The following is a 12,648-nucleotide window of genomic DNA, read 5'->3' as shown; positions in this document are numbered from 1 at the left end:
AGACCTGCAAACCATCCCCAGGATGACTGAAACATGGCTAGCTTTTCATACAATATTAATAACATCGGCTGCTACCGATCCGGTTATTATCCTTCAGTTTATTTTGAACTAATCACGGCACTGCACCGGTCCTGTGAAATCCAAGTTTTTAATACACTCGGATATTAACTGTAAGCAGTAAAACATTTCATTGTTTCTGGATTTCACTCCATGGTGCTATAATAAAACTAATTTCTTTGTGAACCCACATGACATTATATCTTCTGACATAATGTAGCTGATCTCTTCCCTGTCTGTCTGCAAGTCAAGCACACATCTCTGCTTCTGAAAGAGAAGTATTTCCTCAGTGGGTTGACGAATGCTTACGGCCACGTCTGGCACCAGACCGTTAACCGCCCACAAAACCTGGAGGCGTCTGGATGCTTAAGCCAGTGGAAACACCCGTTTAAGTGTCTGGGGCCAGATGTGTTCACCAGTGGAAAAGGGGCAATAGTGTACAGTGCTCGACTGTGTATTTGTTTGTAGATCTTGAGCATTTTTAGCTGCAGTTTCCATGCCCTGAGCTATCTCTAAGGCCGTGTGTCCACCAAAGTGTTTTTTGCAGTTGAAAATGCCAGGCACTCTTCTGAAAACGCCCAGCTGGGAGCACTTGAGAGTGCTTTGGAGCCGGTCTGTGTGGGTTCATGAGATTTTCACGAGAGACACAAATTAACGGGAGGCCATCAGCTTGGAGGAATGTCTCTCCATTTGTCTGAGGTAGCATATGTGCAAAGGTGGAAGAAGAATTCAGATCTTGTACTTATATGTAAGTACATGGACTTTTTTCCGATCAACTATTCTAGCTGACTGCTGCTTACCTAGTAGACCCATGGTGAGCAAAATGTTCCTCTGAGCATTCGTTTTCATGTTAATGTTGTCGTAGTCCGGGGATGTCATCTGGTACAGACATGAATACTCGGAGACCAGCAATATTAACTTCTCCTCCATTGTTGTTCAGTCATTGTACAAGTAGGATGTGATGGTTGGTCGGTGTGGTATTTGTCCCGCCCCTCCTCCACTGTGATTGGACGGCTGGGTAAAAAGTGACAGTGACGAGCGTTGTGTCACAAAATTTTTCAACTCTCGGCAAACGGAAAAAAACGTGCAGCGCCTCGTCACGCTGCTGGCTGTTTAAATACGCGGCGCTCCCATTGCAAACAACTGAAAAAATACGCTGGCCTCAGGAAAAAATGCTTTGGAGGACACACAGCCTAACGCTTTTTTAAATGTTAACTTGGACTCGGAAATTGATTCCACAGACAAGCCTATCGCTGCATATCATCCAAAACCTCCCCAAACGGAATACTGATGCAATTCAGCAGCAAGCATTGAGACTGTGGCTTACGAAAATGGCTGTGAAACTTGAACCTTTGTACAATTTCTGAAGGTTTAGGATTGTGGTGATTTTTAACAAGCTCCATCATTTCTGTAAACGGCATTTCTCCCAGCTTAACTTAGATTCCTAATTAGTTTTTATGTTTTCGCCCCGCATACACGGAGAAAGATTGCACGTCTTTTATCTTCATTCGTAATTTCGTTAGACAAAGAAATGTTCTAATCTTTCAGTCCACTCGGTCCAGTCCTCATGTTCCTCCACAAACTCGCCGATCGCACCGACAGTAGCCAAGTCTGTATCCTGTCGTTAGCTGATTTTCCTTCTCTGTTTTCTCTCTCTTTTGTGCACTTTTTTTTTTTAAAAGTAGAAAAAAAAACCTTCATCCTCATCACCAGAAATGTGGTAATTTGAGGGAAATAAACAAGGTTTGTTTTTACTGTAAATACTGTGTGGAATGCACTCCTCCAGAGCTTCCTATTATGAAATGGGTGAGTACCACCTGACAGTGGATTTATAACAATGGGCTGACGGTTTCCTTGATCAGATCATCCCTCACCTGCAGGTGAGGAATTGGGATAAAGCTATTTCACAAACATGACTGGGGACTGGCAAAACCTGCTATTCCTACTAGAGCTGTGAAGCTCAGCAGGATGCAAGTGTCACTCAATTATATTCCTCACAAAGAAGGATGTTTTGTACATTCAAAGGTATTTTGAGGGCCACAAAAATCAACAAATCAAACTAATCAGTGCAGTGGATGCTGTGTAATAAGAGGCAATTGATACATATGCCATTTGTGTTGTATATTCCACACACAAGTGGGTTACGGGGATCCTAGTCAGTCATTCATTTGGCTCACATTTTGCCCCTGTTCCCCATTCAAGGATCCCTTCTGTAAATCATCTGTTTTCCTGCTCTTCAGTTTTTCAGGATAATTAGCATTATAATATCTGATTTCCTATTTGTCAGTTTAAATCAGGGTTATCTCTATGTGGAGGGGTGGGTGGTAAACCCTCTGAGCCTGAAGGGTGTGAAATATCGAAAAGCATTTGGAAGCAATGTGCTGAAGACCTTCTAGTTTCAAACTCTGGCTGGTGTGAAAGTGTGTCTGTCCGATTCCTTACAGACTGAGAAGAGATCCGTGTTTCTCTGGCAAGAGACATGGACCGGATGAGAATAACCAACTAACTCTGTTCAATGCTGCTTCTGAGAAACACTGAAGTGTATAGATTGCTTTAACAGAAAATTAGGTTTGGGGTTGAATTCAGTGCAGGAGTGAAGAAATCCTCAGTTTTGTTTACCAGGTTGTACCAATGTGTTATAACAACTTCTGACTGAAAAAAGAAAAGGGGATCTAACACTGCGGTCCGCTCTTAAAACAGGAAGAGGTCATGATAAGTAATACCAGTAAAGCAGATAAGGTTCCTCTAGCGATGTAAATGCTGCCTGTAACACATTTCAAAATCAAAGAGAAGTTACGTTTTCAATATTCAATTTCAATTATACAAATGAATACTTGACAATTTATATTTATTTTGTTTAAGAATCTAATCAGATGTAATTTACAAATAAACAAAACAGATTTATCAATTCTGAACCATTAAAGCTTTTTTAACTTTGGATGTTTATGAGAAAAAACATTTAAAAATGAATTAGACAATCTGAGAAAGTTGAGTTTTTATATTTGGGATTCAGAAACAGTTACATTTAGGTTGTTTAGAACATAAGCTTAGCTGTTGTATTTACATTTTGTATTAAAATGAAGTTAAGCAGGTAGGTTAGGTTTACATTGTGATCCGGGTTAGGGTTCGAGTCCCCAGTAAAGTTAGGATTTCATAAAATTTGGATTGTTTTTATAATACCTTAATTAAACTGATTGTAGCTTTGTATGGGCCTAGCTTGACACTATGGCGTTGGCTGTGGTTGGGGTTCAGGCTGCTGTTCAGCCTTAATATGGGGCAGGTGTCTTACTGATGTAAGACAATGGGTTATTGTGAAAAGTGTCTCCTTTTTTCACTGCAATACAGTATCACAGTTCAGCATAAAGATTCAAAATATAATTTAGGTGTTAAGCTAATTGCAAAACGTGTTGGTTGCATAATTGGATGTTTGTGTGGTGTATTAAAACAAAGCTTCAATCCCACCCATGGGGCCCTCCGCAAGGGATATATATACATTTGTTTTTTTTACTGAATTTCTGTAAATTTCTATAAATCTAGTACTATAAAAAAGTATTCTGATTTTTACATTTATTTGGAAATTATGTAATTTGGTTTTGACACCATCTTTATACAATGAACTAATAAAAATGGCAATGCGTTCCCTTTATATATTCCCACTATAAAGTGCGAAGTCAGGCTGTGCAGTAGTTCTGGGACTCTCTCTGTCCTTAAACATGGGGTGCTAGTCCACCAGTTTTCAGAGTCACTTGCTGCTGCTGCTGCTGCTCACTCTCTCCCATGCTGCTCACTCTCTCCCATTATGCTCTCTCTCTCTCTCTCTCTCTCTCTCTCTCTCTCTCTCCCACTGTGCTCTCTCTCCCTGGCCCCCAGTCACAGGTGTGTGGAAAGCTGTGGAAGTCTGAGGTGACGCCTGAATCTGCGCAGGTGTGTCATATCAGCACTGCAGCTCAGGGAAGAAGGCAAAGCGTCCAAGAGCTTATGACTTAGAAACACGTGACAATGTAAAACCACAATAAAGCAAAGCACATATTGTAGTGCAAATCAAGATGCATACACTCGTAAAAGAATTAACCAGGAAGCGTTTGAGCAGCAATTCAAATCAAAGGACTCTGAGCTTCATCACCTGCTGTGTGGCTGCTATACCAGGCCCAACATTACAGAGATGCTAAGGTATGGTCAGGTCAGAAGGTAGTTTCACCCCTGTTTGTTATTTACGATGATGCCAAACAGTATGATTTGAGTGTCTGTTCCCTAATCCTAGTATTGACCTATGAACTCTGTCCTCTAATGATGTATATTCTGCTTAGCTAGCTTTTAAGATAACATAGTAATGACTTGTTAATTATAACCAGATCTTTGATTTCTGTGTGTATAAAAAGCTCTGACTTTTAACATGGAGTCAGAGCAACTTTGGAATCTACTTGATTTACTGTTCCTCTCCACGCTGCGTGTAATAAAGGCATTGCAACGAACGCTCCAATCTGATTGAAGACTTAGTTTCTTCCACATTACCATTGGGATTGGGAGGGACTTGTGGGGTCCCGAGAGAGTAGTGTAATTCAATGCAACACAGGTGTGTACACTCGTTAGATACAGGTGACTATTTACCAGCCCCCAGGACCTCTGTGCCACCAGTCAGTGCCATCAGCCTTCAGTGCCCCCCTTCCGAAGGGCCACACTTCCAAAGGGCAGGGACACTACCTGTGGGACTCCAGTGAGGAGAAGACTCTAAGGACATGCCACACATCAGCACCAGGCAGCTATGACAATCTCTCCAATTCCTGTCCTCATCTCTCTGCCTCTCCCCTCCTCCTCCCTCCTCTCTTGTCCCCTCACAGGAGGTCTGTGGAACTGCCACTCAGCTTCCAACAAGGCCAACTTCATCTCGGCTTTCACCTCCCACCTCTCTCTGGATTTCCTTGCTCTCACCGAGACATGGATCTCCACTCAACCACCCCTGCTGCCCTATCCTCTCTGTTTGTCCTGTCCCACTCCCCTCATTCTACTGGGTGGGGAGGAGGACCAGGGCTACTGCTCTCCTCTTGTGTCCCCCCCTTTCTCTCCTTGATCTCAACTAACAGGTTTGAATTCCATGCTGTAGAACTCGCTACTACCTCTCACCTATTCCTTCTAGTTATTTACCGCCCTCCTGGTCCACTAGCCTCCTTCCTGGACAAGCTCGACTTCTTCCTCTACCACCTCCCCTAACTCTCCTCACATACCATCCTCCTGGGAGACTTAATATCCGCCTCTCCAACCTCTCCCACTCTGCTGGATTTCTTCCCCTCCTCCACTCTTTACTATCTCCCCATCTCCCCCAACTCCAGCTGGATCTTGTCTTCTCAAGAGGCTGCTCCCCTTCTATGCTCTCTGTGACACCCCTGGACCCTCTCTCCCTTTCTCTCCACTCCCTCTGTCACCTTTCGCCGTAATCTCTGCTCCGTCTACCCCTCCACCCTTGCCTCCACATCTCTCTCTCTCTCTCTCTCTCTCTCCTACCTTCCATTGACTGTCCGTCTGTAAATTCTGCTATGTCCTCTTTGTTCTCCCTCACCTCCTCCCTCGATTCCCTCTGACCTCTCCCGTCTACCCCTTACCTCCACTCTTTGAATCCTGTCAAAAATGCCGCAACCTCTACACCACCTTTTCCTCCCTCTTCAACTCCTCCCCCTCATCCTCCTTCCTTTCACTGCAGATGACTTTGCCTTCTTCTTCTCCAAGATCACAGACATCTACAAGCTTTTCATCAGTCTCGTCTCCCACTAATCAAGCTTCCTCATCTTCATTCTCAACTCTTTCGGACTCTGAACTTTCCTCTCTCCTCCTAGGTCACAGACCCACAATGTGTGCCCTGGACCCTCCCCCTACTCGCCTCCTCCAAGCGACTGCTCCTGATCTACTCCCCTTCATCTCCTCCCTCCTCAATTCCTCCCTCCTCTCTGGCTGTTTCCCCTCTGCATTCAGATAAGCTGCTGTGATCCCACTCCTCCAGAAACCTACCCTTGACCCCACCTCTCCTCAGAACTACTGCCCTGTCTCCCTACTCCCCTTCCTCTCAAACACCCTTGAGCGGGCGGTCCACCGTCAGTTCTCTGCATTTCTTTCCCATCACTCACTCCTTGATCCTCTGCAATCCGGCTTCCACACAGTTCACTCTACTGAGACGGCTCTCTTGGCTGTCACTGACTCCCTCAGCTGTGCTCGAGCGGCCTCCCTCTCCTCAGTCCTCATCATCCTTGACCTCTCCACAGCATTTGACACTGTCGATAACTCCATCCTCCTCTCCTGCCTCGCTGACCTTGGAATCTCTAGGACTGCTCTCACCTGGTTCTCCTCCCACCTCAGCGACTGGACCTACCAAGTGACATGGGGAGGTTGGGGGGTGGATGAGGAACATCTCCTCACAGGCGTACCCCAAGGCTCTCTTACCATTTGTATGCAGATGATGCCCAGATCTTCCTGTCTTTTCCCTCCTCTGACCCTCTCATCCACTCTTGCATGTCTTCCTGTTTATCTGCTATCTCTGCCTGGATGCTCTTGTACCACCTCAAACTCAACCTCTCCAAATCTGATCTCCTCTTTCCCCCCCCCCTCCTCCTCACTTCTGCAGATCTCTCCATCTCAATCCCACTGGAATCTACAATGCTATCTCCCTCTTCTTTCGCTAAGAACCTAGGAGTCACCCTCGATCCTTCGCTCTCCTACACTCAGCACATCAACACACTGACACGCACCTGCAGATTCTTCCTGAGCAACATACACCAAATCCGTCCCTTCCTCACCGACTCGTCCAGTTCCTGGTCCTCTCCCGCCTGGACTACTACAACTCCATCCTGGCCAGCCTGCCTGCAACTACTACCCGCCGCTCCAGCTCATCCAGAACTCTGCGGCTCATCTGGTATTCTCTCTGCCCGATTCGCACATGCTACCCCACTGCTCCGCTCCCTCCACTGGCTGCCGATACCGGCACGCATTCAGTTCAAGATATTGACCCTCACCTACCGCTGTCTCGACCACACTGCACCCAAGTTACCTTCTGACCCTGACCTCTCTGTACGTTCCCCAAACCTCTCTGGTCTTCCGGTGCCAGAAAACTAACTTTGCCTCCTCCAGAGCCGCTCCTTTTGATCCCTGGCCCCTAAGTGGTGCAATGACCTTCCCACTGAAATCAGGAAAGCAGAGTCCCTGACCACCTTCAGGTGATTTCTCAAGACACACATATTCAAACTGTACCTGTAACTTAGCTGTTTTTCCCCTGCAGGGCTCAGCTCTCCTGTTAAATTGCACTTAATATCTAGTATTCGTTGTACAACTTGCTTTTACATTGCTAGTACTCGTGTTGTTTATACTGATTGCTCCTCTGTACCTTCCCCAGAGCTATTAAATATGACTTCACATCTTGTCTGCAATTAGTAGCTCACAAATCTAGGATGAAGGACCTGTATTAACTGTATATTTTCTTACGCACTTATGTCATTGTGAACTTGTAATTTGTACTGTTTTGATCTGTAATTCTAGATTGTACTGCACTTTTATAATGCTCTTATGTTTTGTAAGTCGCCCTGGATGAGGGCTAAGAAATAAATAATAATATGTGCTCGTTTAATCACCAATGCTTGTACATCTTTAACTCTTGATCTGAATCAGTCCCATTGTTTACAACCCGCCAGTGGGTTGAGATATACAGTGAGGGAAAAAAGTATTTGATCCCCTGCTGATTTTGTACGTTTTCCCACTGACAAAGAAATGATCAGTCTATAATTTTAATGGTAGGTGTATTTTAACAGTGAGAGACAGAATAAAAACAAAAAAATCCAGAAAAACGCATTTCAAAAAAGTTATAAATTGATTTGCATGTTAATGAGGGAAATAAGTATTTGATCCCCTATCAATCAGCAAGATTTCTGGGTCCCAGGTGTCTTTTATACAGGAAACGAGCTGAGATTAGGAGCACTCTCTTAAAGGGAGAGCTCCTAATCTCAGCTCGTTACCTGTATAAAAGACACCTGTCCACAGAAGCAATCAATCAATCAGATTCCAAACTCTCACCATGGCCGAGACCAAAGAGCTGTCCAAGGATGTCAGGGACAAGATTGTAGACCTACACAAGGCTGGAATGGGCTACAAGACCATCGCCAAGCAGCTTGGTGAGAAGGTGACAACAGTTGGTGCGATTATTCGCAAATGGAAGAAACACAAAATAACTGTCAGTCTCCCTCAGTCTGGGGCTCCATGCAAGATCTCACCTCGTGGAGTTTCAATGATCATGAGAACGGTGAGGAATCAGCCCAGAACTACACGGGAGGATCTTGTTAATGATCTCAAGGCAGCTGGGACCATAGTCACCAAGAAAACAATTGGTAACACACTACGCCGTGAAGGACTGAAATCCTGCAGCGCCCGCAAGGTCCCCCTGCTCAAGAAAGCACATGTACAGGCCCGTCTGAAGTTTGCCAACATCTGAATTATTCAGAGGAGAACTGGGTGAAAGTGTTGTGGTCAGATGAGACCAAAATCGAGCTCTTTGGCATCAACTCAACTTGCCGTGTTTGGAGGACGACGAATGACCCCAAGAACACCATCCCCACCGTCAAACATGGAGGTGGAAACATTATGCTTTGGGGTTGTTTTTCTGCTAAGGGGACAGGACAACTGCACCGCATCAAAGGGACGATGGACGGGGCCATGTACCGTCAAATCTTGGGTGAGAACCTCCTTCCCTCAGCCAGGGCATTGAAAATGGGTCGTGGATGGGTATTCCAGCATGACAATGACCCAAAACACACAGCCAAGGCAACAAAGGAGTGGCTCTAGAAGAAGCACATTAAGGTCCTGGAGTGGCCTAGCCAGTCTCCAGACCTTAATCCCATAGAAAATCTGTGGAGGGAGCTGAAGGTTCGAGTTGCCAAACGTCAGCCTCGAAACCTTAATGACTTGGAGAGGATCTGCAAAGAGGAGTGGGACAAAATCCCTCCTGAGATGTGTGCAAACCTGGTGGCCAACTACAAGAAACGTCTGACCTCTGTGATTGCCAACAAGGGTTTTGCCACCAAGTACTAAGTCGAAGGGGTCAAATACTTATTTCCCTCATTAACATGCAAATCAATTTATAACTTTTTTGAAATGCGTTTTTCTGGATTTTTTTGGTTGTTATTCTGTCTCTCACTGTTAAAATACACCGACCATTAAAATTATAGACTGATCATTTCTTTGTCAGTGGGCAAACGTACAAAATCAGCAGGGGATCAAATACTTTTTTCCCTCACTGTATCTATTAATAACGTTGGCATTATTTTATAGCCAGAAGCATCATTTTTGTATCACTGGAAAATTGAGACTTGGGGCTTTTCAAATCAGATTGTCAAGATCGGGTGTTGCTGTGTGGAGTAGGGGAAACATTTACTTGGGTTCTAGAATTGCTATTTTGAATACATAAAAAATAAATGATCATAAATCCTTCAATTATTAATACATTTTCACCCAGTTTGTTTTACAAGTTGTAGTTTGACTAGGACTTTAAGAAAAAAATGTAATTGACATTTGCTTCTTGGGGACAAAGTTGGTAGTGTTGCAATATAGTGTGCCTAATCATGATCAACAATGCAGAATCTGATTCTGTAGTTTATATGCTTTCATTTGAGTGGTCCCACATGCCTGTGGCCCTTATAATGGAGAAATTGCCCTCTTGTGAGTATTCTGTAGTACAGATTTTCACTAAACTTTTCTGCATAGGCAATTTTTTTTTTTTTTCAAATGCACATTATTCCTTAATTTCCTGTGGTATTTTCACCCAACAACTTCTCAAAATTTGACTGAGTGTATTTCAACTAAAACATTTAAAATATACACGCACCTAAAGGATTATTAGGAACACCTGTTCAATTTCTCATTAATGCAATTATCTAACCAACCAATCACATGGCAGTTGCTTCAATGCATTTAGGGGTGTGGTCCTGGTCAAGACAATCTCCTGAACTCCAAACTGAATGTCTGAATGGGAAAGAAAGGTGATTTAAGCAATTTTGAGCGTGGCATGGTTGTTGGTGCCAGACGGGCCGGTCTGAGTATTTCACAATCTGCTCAGTTACTGGGATTTTCACGCACAACCATTTCTAGGGTTTACAAAGAATGGTGTGAAAAGGGAAAAACATCCAGTATGCGGCAGTCCTGTGGGCGAAAATGCCTTGTTGATGCTAGAGGTCAGAGGAGAATGGGCCGACTGATTCAAGCTGATAGAAGAGCAACTTTGACTGAAATAACCACTCGTTACAACCGAGGTATGCAGCAAAGCATTTGTGAAGCCACAACACGTACAACCTTGAGGCGGATGGGCTACAACAGCAGAAGACCCCACCGGGTACCACTCATCTCCACTACAAATAGGAAAAAGAGGCTACAATTTGCACAAGCTCACCAAAATTGGACAGTTGAAGACTGGAAAAATGTTGCCTGGTCTGATGAGTCTCGATTTCTGTTGAGACATTCAGATGGTAGAGTCAGAATTTGGCGTAAACAGAATGAGAACATGGATCCATCATGCCTTGTTACCACTGTGCAGGCTGGTGGTGGTGGTGTAATGATGTGGGGGATGTTTTCTTGGCACACTTTAGGCCCCTTAGTGCCAATTGGGCATCGTTTAAATGCCACGGCCTACCTGAGCATTGTTTCTGACCATGTCCATCCCTTTATGACCACCATGTACCCATCCTCTGATGGCTACTTCCAGCAGGATAATGCACCATGTCACAAAGGTCGAATCATTTCAAATTGGTTTCTTGAACATGACAATGAGTTCACTGTACTAAACTGGCCCCCACAGTCACCAGATCTCAACCCAATAGAGCATCTTTGGGATGTGGTGGAACGGGAGCTTCGTGCCCTGGATGTGCATCCCACAAATCTCCATCAACTGCAAGATGCTATCCTATCAATATGGGCCAACATTTCTAAAGAATGCTTTCAGCACCTTGTTGAATCAATGCCACGTAGAATTAAGGTAGTTCTGAAGGCGAAAGGCGGTCAAACACAGTATTAGTATGGTGTTCCTAATAATCCTTTAGGTGAGTGTATATTTCCTATAGACTTTAATGGAGGAAAAAGGTAAAAAAAAAAAAATAAAAAAAAAATGTTTTTGTGAAAAAACTTGGTAGTACTGCAATACAGTTTGCCAAATCATAATCAGTTATGCATAATATTATAGCACAGGTTGTCTAGTTTCATTTGATATGTGTCACATACCTGTACTCCTTATATTGTCCATATTAAACACTTGCACATTGAAGAAGTCCAACCAGGTGAGAATGGGGGTGAGTGTTAAGAGTTAAGGCGTTAAATAGAGGAGAGAGAAGTTAGGTGAGATGAGTTTGTGTTGAGGGGCATCATGACTCCCAGCATCATATTGTGTTGAGATGTTCCACAGCATCTTCTGTTTTGTTTGTTGTTTGTTTGAGCAAATCATTAAGTAGTTTTATTTTATTAATCAGTGACAATTCCTTGTATGTTTAAGCTGTTGCAAATTAGGGAGGCCTGTTAAAACTGCAGGACTGTGGCTTTGCATCCACAGTAGTCCAGTAGTCAAAACCTCCCCACGGCCTACAGCCATTGAAATGCACTGCGAGTCTTTCATATCATTTCATGTCATAACACTTAATGAAAAAATATAATTCAAAAGAAAAACATGAATACGTTTTTTCTTTATTGGGAAATTATACATATACAAATATACAAATGTCGCTGTGCTTACGAAATCAGGCTTATCTTGGGCCAGTGTGTGAGAGCAACACTGTGACTGTCTGCGCTGGGGAAGTTGCAGCTGACCAGACCGCTGTCTGAGCGGATTTTCTCACTGTGGTCTAGTCTGTGTCTGAGCAGCTCTTGTCTGTGCATTGCATTTGTGGTACAAGAGGAGCCTCCAGTCTGTGTGCGCTCACTGCCAGCAGCCCCTCAGCTGTCTCTGCAGCCCCCTGCACCCCTGCGCCCCTGTGCCCTTGTACCCCTGCCCCTCTGCTCCTGGGTGGGGGGAGGTGTTCTCATGATAGTTTAGATGGGTAACTGGAGGGAGACGGGCTTTCCACCCTCCTTTGGCACATTCACGGTCTGCATGTTCCTTGGGTAGACATCAACAGTTCATGTGCAGATTGACTTGGTGTGAGAGAAACAGGTGAATAGTCATACAGCGTTCTTGTGAGAGGCGCCTCTCTCTGTCTCTTCTCCTGGCTCTGTCCCACAGTGTCAAGTGTTGCTAAAAGGAAATGGTTTGACACACAGCCACAGAGGTGACAACACAGTACCGTTATAAAGACGGTAATATACTTACGATATAAGTAATTTGCTGTTTCTGAATTTGTTCGTTACTTCTGAAATTCAGAAGTAAAATTGCATTATAAGCATGCAAGGAACTGTGAAGTTAAGTAATGTAAAGACTGTGTGTTAGATGTTGTTCAATCGGTCGTTTAAGCAATCACTCATTCAATTCTGGGAACTCTGGTGTCAGGAGGGACAAAAATCTCCAGATTATCTGTAAATGACTGTTGTATAAATCAGACTTAAAAGTCTAAATTTGATTGGTTTATAGCTGGAAGATGACTACAA

This window comes from Amia ocellicauda, chromosome 9 (genome assembly GCF_036373705.1).
Source record: "Amia ocellicauda isolate fAmiCal2 chromosome 9, fAmiCal2.hap1, whole genome shotgun sequence".
NCBI lineage: Eukaryota > Metazoa > Chordata > Actinopteri > Amiiformes > Amiidae > Amia > Amia ocellicauda.
The sequence above is the reverse complement of the archived record's forward strand: the minus strand, read 5'-3'. Positions refer to the sequence as shown.